At 39.0% G+C, this 13,103-nt stretch overlaps 1 protein-coding gene and 1 pseudogene across 3 annotated transcripts in view; both read right to left on the reverse strand.

Annotated features, from left to right (window-relative positions):
• Adgrg6 (adhesion G protein-coupled receptor G6) overlaps positions 1-13,103 on the reverse strand; it is a 149,648-nt gene that overhangs the window by 93,504 nt on the left and 43,041 nt on the right. The window lies entirely within an intron of this gene.
• On the reverse strand, positions 7,240-8,892 carry LOC103731486 (annotated as a pseudogene).

Genomic DNA, 13,103 nt, shown 5'->3' on the forward strand with positions numbered 1-13,103 from the left:
TATATATCTCCAAATAATATTTATCTTTCTCTCATAGACCTTCAGTAAATGAGAAAAGCATAATTTAAAATAAAGAACAAATACAAAGAATTAATACCTCTGCTCATTTTTATTAAAACAAATACATGTAATTTGCTCTTCTGAATTTTAGGTTAAAAAGTAAAATTTATCATTAATTTGCTTCAAGATGGTTCATAATATCTGACTATAAACAGTTTTTAACCCTATTTATTTCCTTCCTTCCACGTGCTGTTTTTACTGAAGTAATCAAGTGAATTTTACTAAAATTCTTGATGAATCTGAATAACACAAAGCCACTTATTTAGGCAACAGTAACACAATTAAATTTAAAAAATGGGAAGAGTAGAGGGGCTGAAGAGATGGCTCAGCAGTTAAGAGCATTGTCTGCTCTTGTAGAGGACCTGGGTTTAGTTCCCAGTACCCACATGGTGGCTAGCAACCATCTGTAACTCCAGTCCCAGGGGGATCCAATATCCTCTTCTGGCCTCCAAGTCATTTTACAACCTGGGTGTACTTAACATACATACAGGCAAAACACTCATACACATAAAAATTAATTAATTTTTAAATTTTTTAAGGGTCTGGAGAGATGGTTCAGCGGTTAAGAACACTGGTTGTTCTTGCAGAAGACCCAGGTTCGAATCCCAGCACCCACATGGCAGCTACCAACTGTCCATAACTCCAGTTCCAGGGGATCTGACAGCCTCTTCTGACCTCTGTGGGCATTGCACGACACAGGTGCATTTACCTACATGCAGGCAATACACGCATACACATAAAATAAAGATAATAAATAAAATTAAAAAAAAACTTTTTAAATGTGAAAAATAGAAAATGGATGTGATATGTTTGTCAAAAACATATATCTCACCTTGCAGAGACTTATGAATACATTTTTCATAAACAAACTGATATTTATAGAGTTTCATTAATTTTTTAATTGTGTGACTGTTATATAGTATGCTCATTTAAAACTTTCTTATAATGTTTACAATGACACAAAAACTTTACAATAGAGCAACAGAAAGAACATGACCATCAGCCTTGTGCCTTACTAAAACTGACTTGGGTAGAGCACCATTGTAACTGTCAATTTATTATGAAAGTTTCTAAGTTTTCAGTTATACTCAGGAAATATGAGGCCCTGATAGCAATTTTTTAAGTTAATAGTAAATCTCTGAAAACTCTTTTTAAAAGAATATACTGCATTCTGGGGAATACTAAAAGGAAGCATTTTCCTTGATTGTACAGGACATTACAGTTTTCTGCTTTGAAGAATACTGCACCACAGCACAAATGTGGGCTGGAAGAGCACTGTGGAATTGCATTTCCTTTGGAACATCCCTGAGAGAAACTTGTCTCCTTATCGGGTATCTTCCTCTCAACTTTGTCCAGCTTCCTGGAATATTTTTCTACTCATGTATACTATCTCTCTCTCCACTGGCCATAGCTCTCCAACACTCTCACCGCCCCACTTGTCTTCCATTCCAGTCCCTTCCTGCTCTGCACACAGAGCCTCACAGCATCTGACTCATAGAACTGAGTCACCCAGGACTAGAACTCTGTTCACCTCAAGAAAGGAATGACACACAAAAAAAGTACTTCCTGGATTAACTTCAAATAGTGAGCTTTTTGGAGCATGGAAAAGATTTCTAAATTTGTCTTTTTCCATTTACTAAACAAAATATCAGAGTGGAGGGATGCCAATAAGTAGTTTTTTTAATTGGTCAAGATTTTAATAATTTGTTATTGACTTGATAATTTGCTCATAGAATCAGAGCCTATACTTGAATAGAATTAGGAAGAAAAACATACTGTCCTCAGGTTTTTATTTAGAAGGAAAAGAGGGGAGGAGTGCAGCCTGCCCAGTGCCAATGGGAAAAATATAGTTAGAATCTGCTTGTTTCAGAAATACTCAAGAAAATACTTCTAAGCAAGCCATAAACCAAAACCTTGATTCCTCAGGAAAGTATATAAAAACCCCATTGAACGACCCTATCTGAATTAACAATTCCAAGTATGAAAGAATTATTGAATTGCCAAGTCAAACTTAGAAACAGTGGAATTAAGATCAGACTCCATGAATCAGACTCCAGGACATTCTTTTTTATTTTATAAAAAATTTATTTACTTATTTATTTTTATTTTATGATGAGTGCTTTACCTGCATGTATATGCTAACTTGACAGTATGCAATTTGCCATTTTAAAGAAATATTTTATCCACAATGTCCTTTAACAAAAGCTTTCTCTCTTGTTACATCTTTTTATTTTTTAAAATGTATATATATGTGTGTGTGTGTGTGTGTGTGTGTGTGTGTGTGTGTGTGTTTATCATTGTATGCATGCTGAGGTCAGAGGACAACTTTGTGGAGTCTATTCTCTGTGTCCATTTTTGCATGGATCCTAGGGATTGAACTCAGGTCATCAGACTGATGTAACAAGCACCTTTACTTGAGACATCTTACCAGCTCTCATATCTTTCCACCTGGTTTCCTGGCAAGTTCCTACATTTTATAAGATTATTATTTTCCTTACATAATAAAAAATATTGCAATCTAGTCAGCTTAACTAGAGTCCCTCGCTTTAGGAAGATCAGTTCTTCCTCACCCAGCAGTAATCAGTTGCTATTATTTCCTCAGCTAAGATTGGGGTCTGCTGTCTGTTTCCCCAGTTCTATGCTGGGTTTCTGCTTGCTTCAGTTTGTGTGGGACTTGTGTACACTGACACCATTGCTGTTGGTTCATATGAGCAGGGTCCAGGAGCTTATGGGACTCTATTGCCATATGATCATGTACCTCCTAAGTAACTCCCAGTGTCTTAAAGCCCAAAATGACCAGCAAAAATGCTGCAGTGAAGTTATCCACTCATTTCATGATGAAACTACCTCAAAGACCCTGCTAGCATCAGAAACACAGACTACTCAGACCTCAGACAAATTCTCTATGTTTACAAAGTTACCCACTTGCTGAAGTTCAACAACTTGGCTAACACAGAGTCAAAGGTTTCTCTAAATTTACTTGGAATGAGGTATAAGGGACAAAGGTGTCCCCTCTAATATACTACTCAAAGGGTCTGAATAAAGAGAGAATAAAATGATCTCTTCTAATTTCATTCTTAATTACAGAATAAGGACATATTTATTTGATTTTTTTCTTAGCACCTCCAAGTTTATGTTAGATGAATTTATACAATGTACATATACATATTCATGATTATATATTCCAAAACCACACACACACACACACATATATATATATATATACATGAATTCTTATAAGCACTCTTATTACCATAATACCCTCATGTTAAATTAAATGCACACACTAGTACTTCAATACACACAAGTTACTCACAAACAGGAAGATTTGTACTTAATATTCAATAAACATTTGTTGATATTTAAATTTCTATAAACAAACATTTATTCTTGAGAATACATCTGCATTGCATGTTGTCTTGCAAAATAATTTGCAGATGTTGGTGTGTCAGCACAACCACCAATTGTTAACCCTACTCCCACTCCTAATAACTTCAATACACACAAGTTACTCACAAACAGGAAGATTTGTACTTAATATTCAATAAACATTTGTTGATATTTAAATTTCTATAAACAAACATTTATTCTTGAGAATACATCTGCATTGCATGTTGTCTTGCAAAATAATTTGCAGATGTTGGTGTGTCAGCACAACCACCAATTGTTAACCCTACTCCCACTCCTAATATTCCTCTTTCCACAGATGTACAGTGACTTATGGAAGAGACAGCCTGGTCCCATTGTGTGCCTAACTACAATTTATATGCAATATTTTTCATTAGTAAATTAAAATAAGAACTTAGTTAAACGAGGGTGACTTAGTACTACCTAACCCTACATCTACTACTTGAAAGCATTTTTCTGTGGAGAAGGAGCTTGAATTTCCAAGGCATACCACACCTGCGATACACATGTGCAATACCAGAACACGAAAGGGAATACTTATCCTGTTAGGCTGAAGAGAAAATGCTAGAAAAGCATCCACATTGTTGTGATGGGAATCTGAAGCCATCAAATTCATACAGTTTTTCTTTTTTATTTATAGTGGGACATGTAATAATCCTTGAAATGAAATCTTCTAGAAGAATGGATGATCTTGAAAATCTGCTCCTTACCGACAAATGTAAGAGTGCTACATATGTCTAGACCTTTCTACCACCAAAAGATGATGCCTTTTTAACATGAATTGTTAGTAACAATTTGTAGGAGAAATCTGGGTTATCAAACAGAGCAGGAAAAAAAAAAACAGCCAACGTTTGTATCAGTCCTCATTCTTGGCATGGGAGGAGAAGGAGGGGTTTTAATTTTTATGTGGTCCTTGGAAAGCTCTGAGGTGAATCCTGGTTGCATGCTGGGCAGTTCCTAAGTCAAATTCCAATCTTAGGTTTTATGTCAGTTTTGACTGTGTGCTGGTCTCCAGCTTCTTTGGAGGCATTCACAATGGTGATGTGCCTCCAAAGCAATGGAAAACCAATGGGATAGGTCAGGAGCTCTGCCTCAGTAGGCCCTGCATCTACCCGGTCGAGTGAACTTAAAGTAAGTGATCAGGAAATCTTGTGCATATGAGAGTATTGGGTTCTCAGAAAAAAACCTTAGCTCAGAAACATGAAGAATACCATTAATTCTTTTGCTTTTTTTCCAGTGCTAGGGATTAACCCCAGGACCTCATGCTTGTAAGAGCACTCTATCAAACTAGGTATATCCTCGGAAAGCAGTATTAATTTGTACAAATGTTAAAATCAATATCTGAAACTGGGCATGTTTGCACATCTGTAATCTTAAAGCTGGGAATCCTGAGGCAGGAGGATTGTCATTAGTTTGAAGATAGCATGGACTTCATAGCAATACCCTATCTCAAAAAAAATACATTTGTGTGTGTGTGTGTGTATACACACATATGTGTATGTGCACATCTGTTCACATGTATATGTATATTAGCTAGATTTGTACTACAGGTTAAAATTAATAACTATCCAAGGTGTGATGCTTTATGCATATAAAGATTAAAATTCTTACATTAATTTAGATTATTAATACAGTATAAATTATATCTAACAAAATGTGGAACATGTTTCTGAGAAGAAAGAAGGGGAAAATGACAAGTTTTAGAGCAATTTGTTAACTACTAAAAGTAGATTTGTAGTTTTTTTCTAATCCAGTTTATTGAAACTAGTAAATTTATAACTGTTTGCATATAGAAAAGTGCACAAGAAAGCAAAAACATACAAAAAGAGTTGTGTGACTGATCACTTTCAAAAAGTCAGTTATCTAGAAAGAGCTGCCTCCAGTTTAGCACATCTTTAGGTATTTGGACTTTTAAAGTACTATTTCAAGTCTGTGTTTATAATGACTGAGTTGGAAGATGAGAAAGACAAAAAATACATCGCAGATAATCAACAATTAGCATTAAACATAAACCCACAGGACTTCAGCTTGGACTACTTGGGGCTAATCAGTAGAGTTTCCCAAGGCCACCTTGTTTAAATCCTGAGCAGTCATCCTCTTCTTCCAGTTAAAGGTAAGATTATATGTGGTTGATTAATACCCGCAAGAACCTGAGCATCAAGGGTCAAGGGATAACATTAAAAAAACCCAACATAAACTAAACAAAACTCATTTTGGCAAGAACAAACACTTCAGGCCTATACACATAACAGGTCTGAAAATGAACTTGGAAAGCTCCCAAGGTTATGAGGAAAATATTGTAGACATTAGATTTTTAATAATAATCCCAAATACTTGTCTATCATCTTTTTTTTTTTGTCTTTTTGAGACAGGGTCTCCCAGTAGCCCCAGCTGTCCTGGAACTCACTATGTAGACCAGGCTGGCCTGGAACTCACAAAGATCCGCCTGCCTCTGCCTCCCAAGTGCTGGGATTAAAGGCGTGTGTCACCACACCCAGCTATCATCTTTTTCTCCTCCTATTTAGTTTCTAATAACTGATTGTGACTTCAGGAAAGTTTCCAGTTACTTAACAAAGGCCTAGTATGACCTCTAGTAAAGAGCCAGGATATTTGTCACAGTCAGACAGAGCTTTCAGAATATGGTCCTTCTTCATTGCTGAGCGGAGTCCAAGTCTTCTTCCAAATTAATAGCTCTTCTGGAACTTCAGGTCAGGAGGATATCCCTCCTGTCCATAGTGAGGACGAAGGTTGTGCCCATTCCCAAGTCTAGTTACTGGACTAGCAAGTACTGAGAAGGAAGAGGGGCTTCAGATCTGTGAGTCATTCAATGGTTTTTGTCCCATGAGTATCTATTCCTTGCTATAGGGACCCAGGAGCAAAATGGACTGAACAGAGAACTGGGGAAAGGCAAGGAGAGAAGAACACTTTCCCTCCTTTGTGGTATCCCGCAGGAGATGAGAAAGGGCAGTCTGGTCTTGAGCAACAGAGTGAGGAGGAAATACCTATATTTTTTTTAGTTGTACACATAATAATCATCTTTATTGATAAAAGAATTACATGAAATGAAATTAGAAGCATATAAGAAAATTCAGGCCACAAGGTCATAAGGATCCAACATCTGCTAAATGTAGGAATGAAAACAATTTCTTTGTGCCCCCAAGATACATTTATTGATTTATTATCTTTGCATAATACCCCATTTTGAGTTAGAATTTTCTCCTTTTAAAGGTCACTGTAAGCATCTCTGGGGTAAGATTGGTAAATGATCCAGTTAGTGGAGAACCTATCATCTTCAAAAGGTCTTCAGGTGGATTAGGTTCCAAACTGTCTAAGAAGAAGTTAGCATTGCTTCAAATTTATTTTAAAAATCCTTTCCCAGTGATGGTCTGAAGCAAGGTATCTTTACAGAAGGTGCCTGCTGTATTAGTAATAGAGTCTTTAGGTTTCATGCTGTACACCAGGAACCCCAAATGACTTTGAGCTGTAAGGATTTGGACATTTACTCAAAGCAGTATGATATGAGGGGTTAAAATACCTGGACCTCCCAACTGGAGGGTAGAAAAGAGACTATTCTGGAAGGTTCTAGGGGTACAATAGGCAAGGATTCGGTAAGGTTGCTACTTCATTTACATTTTAACTAGAGGCAAGAGATAATATGTCAAAGCTGGAACAAGGACAGAAGTCAGCATGTCTCTGGCTATTAGTTTGTCCTTAAAGACTAAGGTCGGTCTTTTTGTTCCTATGGATCGTCAGCATTGAAAGTTCAGAAGCTTAGGTAAAAGGATTGCCAAAAGGATTCCTATATACATCAGAAGATGCAGACTGAGGAAAAATCACAGAGGGCTGTGATGAACTGGCACATCCTTTAGAGAATGGGTTCTCAAGTGTATTGTCAGTAGACTTGGAAACTGACAAGGTACCTTGTCTGGGAGCTGGCTTTGGTGATTCATTGATCTCGTTCAACAGTTGATTGGCATCAAAATCATCATGGTCCACATGCTCCTGAGGAATGCCAACTTTACCGTTGAAATAACTGGAAAAGGCACTTGAAGTCCCAAAGGGAGGTGGCTCTCCCTTCCTTGAGGACACAATGGGAGGCTGCTTAAGTTGAAAGTCCTTAAACATTTCTTTCACTTCCTTGACTTCTTTATCCCCAAGTGGGTCTAAGGCAGTGAAGGCATCACTGGGGATTTCCTTTGAAGGGCTATTTCTGGGAGGTGGCTGAGGAGGAGTCGTCAGAACAGAGGATAGCATAGGACTGAGCGGACATGGCAGGAGGTGGAAAAATATTGCTTTGAAAAGGATTCCCCAAAGGGCTTGTGGTTGACCAAGCATTGGGTGCCACGGGTGCAGCAGAACCCCAAACCACAGGGGCTGGAGGGGGAGTTGAAGCTGCAAAGGATGAAGGCTGATTCCAACCTTGAACAGATGGGCTTGTACCAAAAACGATTGGTTGGCCAAAACCTGAAGGTTGACCACTTATTATGGCTCCAGGGACTATGGAAGTAGGTAGACTGAAGACAACATTTGTCAAAGGTCCTGCCTGAGGAGGTGTGACTGTGACAGGAATATCATCTAGACCCGCTAGGGGCCCCACTAGGGAAGGAGCACTTGTTTTGAAGAGATTCAGAGGGTTGGTTTACAGGGCTGCAGGTTGTCCTGTGGGTGATGTTTGGCTTGGAGGGTCTGAGAAAGGAGGACCAAAGTTGTTTGATGAAAGCAAATCATTTGTTGAAGGTGTTGGACTATTAAGGTCAGGAGGTGTAGACATGTCCCCAAACAGATCCATCTTTTCACTACCAAATTTCAGTTTGTTCGCTTGATCATCAAGGGTCAAGAGGGTCTCATTCTCATTCTCGACAGCTTTGTTAGCTTCTTCAGCCTTTTTCTTTTCTTCTTCCCTTCTTCTTTACATTACAGATAACTCGGAAAAGGTCTTTAAGGTCAACAACTAATGGCTCAGCCTGTTGCCCTGTTTTTATGGCAAAAAATTGATGCTGGCCTTCTCCTCCACACACGTAGCCAAATACTCAGTTGTCTGTCACATCACAGGAATGAAATAAATTTTATTTACTGGATGTTCATGCTCTATTACTCCAGTTTTCTCTTTGATTATTTTTATGCAGACAGGGAAATGTTGACTCAGATCCTTTGCTTGTGTTATCCCTAAGAATGACCAGTGGCTGCCTTTCTCTTGAGTTTCATCATAGAATCTTGGCTCATCTTGTCTCCTCTGGCATCAGGCACATCATCAATACCAATTAGCTTGGCCTTGTATTTTACCCCATCACCTTTGAACCAGGCCAATAAATACTCATCTGTCTTTTCAGAACCTTTCTTCTTTTCTTTCTTTGACGGCACTTTTGGTTCAGCCTGTTGGTCAGGCTGACCATTTGTTGCACTTGTTTCTACTTCGTTAGGCATGGCAAGAAGGCAATCAGCAGATGCTCAGTGACACCAGGCAATCCCCGATGGACAGGTCTCAAATGAACATAACCTACGGCACACACCTGTGGTCTCAATGATCATCCAATGTACTTAATCTAAGAGTCTCCAGGAAGTCAGTTTCTATGTGACCTTTGACAAATCATTTGCATAACCGGGCTAGCTAGCCTCTAGGAAGCCAACATGATGTCCCCTGCCCCCAGAGCCTCCAGGTGGCAGCGCAGCAGCACCGTGGGTCCCACTAGATTTGTAGTTTTACTGTCTTCAAGTTTATGTGTGCAGAGCAGGGAAGTGGTGGTGAGGGGTGAATAGATGGGTAGATGAGTATGGATTACTATCTGAACTAAAGAAAGTAACTTTAAATTACTCAAGTATAGAGCAGACAAAAATTGAAGTTATAGTGTATTCAATTTTTTAGATAGAGGATTACAGTATTGTGAATGTAGCAGTGTTAACTACTGCTGTGGTTTAGATACAAACCACATATTTGAACACTTGGTCTCCAGCTGGGGGAGCTGTTATGGGAGGTTGTGGAATCTTGGGGGGCGGCGGTGGGACCTAACTGGAGGAAAAGGTTTGGCCTGCCCTGCTTTCTGTCCTGTCTCTACTTTTTCATCCTTCTCATGTAAGCGAGTAGTTGCTACTCGTTCCTGCCACCCTTGAGCCTCCTGCTACCTTGCCTTCCCTACCATGATGGACAGTGTATCTTCAAATGATCAGCCGAAACAAACATCTCCTCCTTTAAGTTTCTTGTCAGGTCATAGCACCAAAGAACGTAAGTAATAAAACTGCATTATAACTACTCATGAAATGTTAATTAACAAATTTTTTTTGGTTGATCATGGTGTATTCATAAAATGAGAGGAAATCAATTTGGACATACTTAGAGTTTCATATTTAAAATGAATTTGAGGCTCCAGAGGGGTCAGTGGCTAACAGCATTTGCTGTTCAAGAATGAAGACCTGAATTCAAATCCATGAACTCATGTAAGACAGTTGGGTGTGATCCTGCATGCCTGAAACTCCAGTGCTCTGGAGGGGTGGAGACAGGAGGGTCACTGTGGTTTGCTGCCTGACAGCCCAGCTCCAGGCTCAGTGAGAGACCCTGTATCAAGGGGATGAGGTAGAGAATGACTGAGCAGGACGCCTGATATCCTCCTCTGGCCTCCATGCCTACCTGTACATAGGCATGCATATACTACACACATACACATGCCCATGTACCATACATATATAATACACATACAATTAAAAACTAAAGAAAATTTGATGATCTATAATATAAAACTATTAAATATTTTTAAATCATGAAATATTTATTTAAATGGTAAAAGTTTATGAAATGTAATGAATACTCTTATTTAGAGCCTTCATGTATAAAAATAATCATTGAACTTCAAACAAAAATAGTCTGAGCATAGTTTAAGAAACAACTTTACAGGGCTGGAGAGATGGCTCAGCAGTTAAGAGCACTGACTGCTGTTGTAGAGGACCCGGGTTTGATTCCCAGCACCCACACAGCAGCTACGAACTGTCCCTAAGTTCCAGGGGAATCCGAAGCCCTCTTCTGACCTCCGTGGCATTGTACGACATGGGTGCACTCACATACATTCAGGTAATACACTCGTACACATTTTACAGGGCTGGAGAGATGGCTCAGCGGTTAAGAGCACTGACTGCTGTTGTAGAGGACCCAGGTTTGATTCCCAGCACCCACACAGCAGCTACGAACTGTCCCTAAGTTCCAGGGGAATCCGAAGCCCTCTTCTGACCTCCGTGGCATTGTACGACATGGGTGCACTCACATACATTCAGGTAATACACTCGTACACATAAAATAAAAATAATAAATTAAATATTTTTTTAAAAAGAAACAACTTTACAATCATTGAACTCAAAGGCTTATATTTTTATGCCACTAAAATCATCAAGTATAATATTATTTTGGCCACAGTATTTGTTCATTTTCAACATAAGTACACATAAATTCAGTGTCAGATATGTATATGAACTGATCAGATATTAACTGTGCTCTGACAGTATTCATATATGTCTGGAAGAGTCCCTGGCATGCAAAACTCTCCTTTACAGTAACATTGTGGTTCCTGTTAGAGTTGGACTTAGTACTGAGCCCCAGGACCAGGACTCCTGAGTCATCCTGACACCAAAAAATGTGTGCAAATACTCTAGGAATGAACCTGTAGAAATGCACTAGGATGATAATGCTTCTCCCTCAGGTGTGCAGGAGCTCCCTCAGAGGAGGGCAGTCAGGCCAGGCAAGTCTAATGTGTGTCCATCTCCCACCTCCACAGGACTAAAGGGATCCTGGAGAGAGAGTTGCCAACAGACTTCATTTCCCCTAATGTGCCTCACTGCCATTTATCTAATTTGTTTTGGTTTCCTTCTTTGAGTCAAACTTCCACATTCCCCAACACATTACATATAAGATGAAAGCTGAACAACTATCTGTGTTTTGTCAATTACAACCTCTCAAAGACAGAGTACAAAATTCTTGGCAAAATCTGATACCAGGGCTGGGGAAATGGCTCAGTTGGTAAAGTCCTTGCTGCACAAGCATGAAGACCTGAATTTGGATCCTGAGCATACATAAGAAGCCAGGTATGGTGCTGTGTGCCCGTTAGCCCACTGCAGGAGGGGCACAGATATACAGATCCCTGGAACTCATTATCCAAACAGTCTAGCAGAATTGGTGAGTTCTGGGTTCAGTAACAGACTGTCTTTTTTAAAAAAAAGGTGAAGAGTGAGTGAGGAAGACACACCTAATGTGGACCTCTGCCCTACACACACACACACACACACACACACACACACACACACACCACAGATAAAGTCCATAAAATATAATTCTGACCCCATTTGACAATTTGCAGTACTCCCAATAGGTGGGAGCTCTTTGTTCACCTTAAGTTTATTGAGCTATTTCTTTTTCAGTAACCCACAGTCCTATGCACTATAAGAAACTGTTGACATAGATTATAATGAAATATGAGCATATTACCTAAAAAATGCTAATGGCCAAAAATGTTAATGTTGAAAACTGGAGAGCATGTTCTCTAATCTTTGTTAAAAAAAAAAAAAAAGCACATATTGGGACATCTCGTAGTGGGAAGGATACGGCAGAGGAGCAGAGGATGATGCAGACTTGAACCTGTCTGCCCAGCTGGGCCTGAACCCTATACCCATTAATTCTCTCATTTTCACAGCATGACTGGACTGGACAACATCAGGTTTGTACACACACTGTGCTAAGCTCAGTTCTCAGGTCAATTCTTATGTCCACCCAAGCTTGGGCATTGAAAAAAATTCACACAAACTCATCTACTCACCTCTGCAGGGACAATAATATTCCTGCTCTAAGGGAGGATGTCATAAAAAAAGACAAAAGATAGACCTGTGCGTGGTGTGTACATAGAATTATATATTGTATTAGTTACTTTTCTGTCACTGTGATGAAATACCATGACCAAGGCAGCTTATAGCACGAAGAGTTTATTTGACTTCCAGTTCTAGAGGGATAAGAGTCTACCATGGCAGAGGAGACATGGCAGAAGTAACCAGAGCAGAAATGTAACCTTCATTCAAGAGATTCAAACATGAGGTGAAAACACATTTTTATAAACATGAAGGAACATACAACAGCAAAATAGTTATTAAAGTTTTGTTGTTCAAAGCATCATCTTCAAGCACGTGCAGGAAGCAGAGAAATCAAACACAAAGTGAGGCAAGGTTAATAAACTCTCCAAGCTCACCACCAGTGACATGCTTCCTCCGGCATGTTCCTGCCTCCTAAGTTTCCATGACCCACCATAAACAGCATCACCAACTGGGGACAAAGGGTTCAAATACTTGAAGCCTATGAGGACATTCTTATTCAAACCAGCATATACATATACATATATATATATGTGTGTGTAGATATGTGTATACATTATATGTATAATACCTTTAATGGTATACAGTATCTTAGTATGTACTTCAATATACATGTGGTAACTATCCTCTTTACAGTAGCATTATTGTATTTGGTTATCAGAAGCATATATTACCATTGTAACTGTTTAATAGGCAGACTGTTGAACTAGTTTTCTATAGTTACTGTCACAATCCCAGGCAGCAATCTGTTATGTTAGGAAGGAAACATCTAAACAATACTTAGTTATTATATATAT

This window comes from Nannospalax galili, unplaced genomic scaffold, assembly GCF_000622305.1.
Source record: "Nannospalax galili isolate Female #2095 unplaced genomic scaffold, S.galili_v1.0 scaffold154, whole genome shotgun sequence".
Lineage (NCBI taxonomy): Eukaryota > Metazoa > Chordata > Mammalia > Rodentia > Spalacidae > Nannospalax > Nannospalax galili.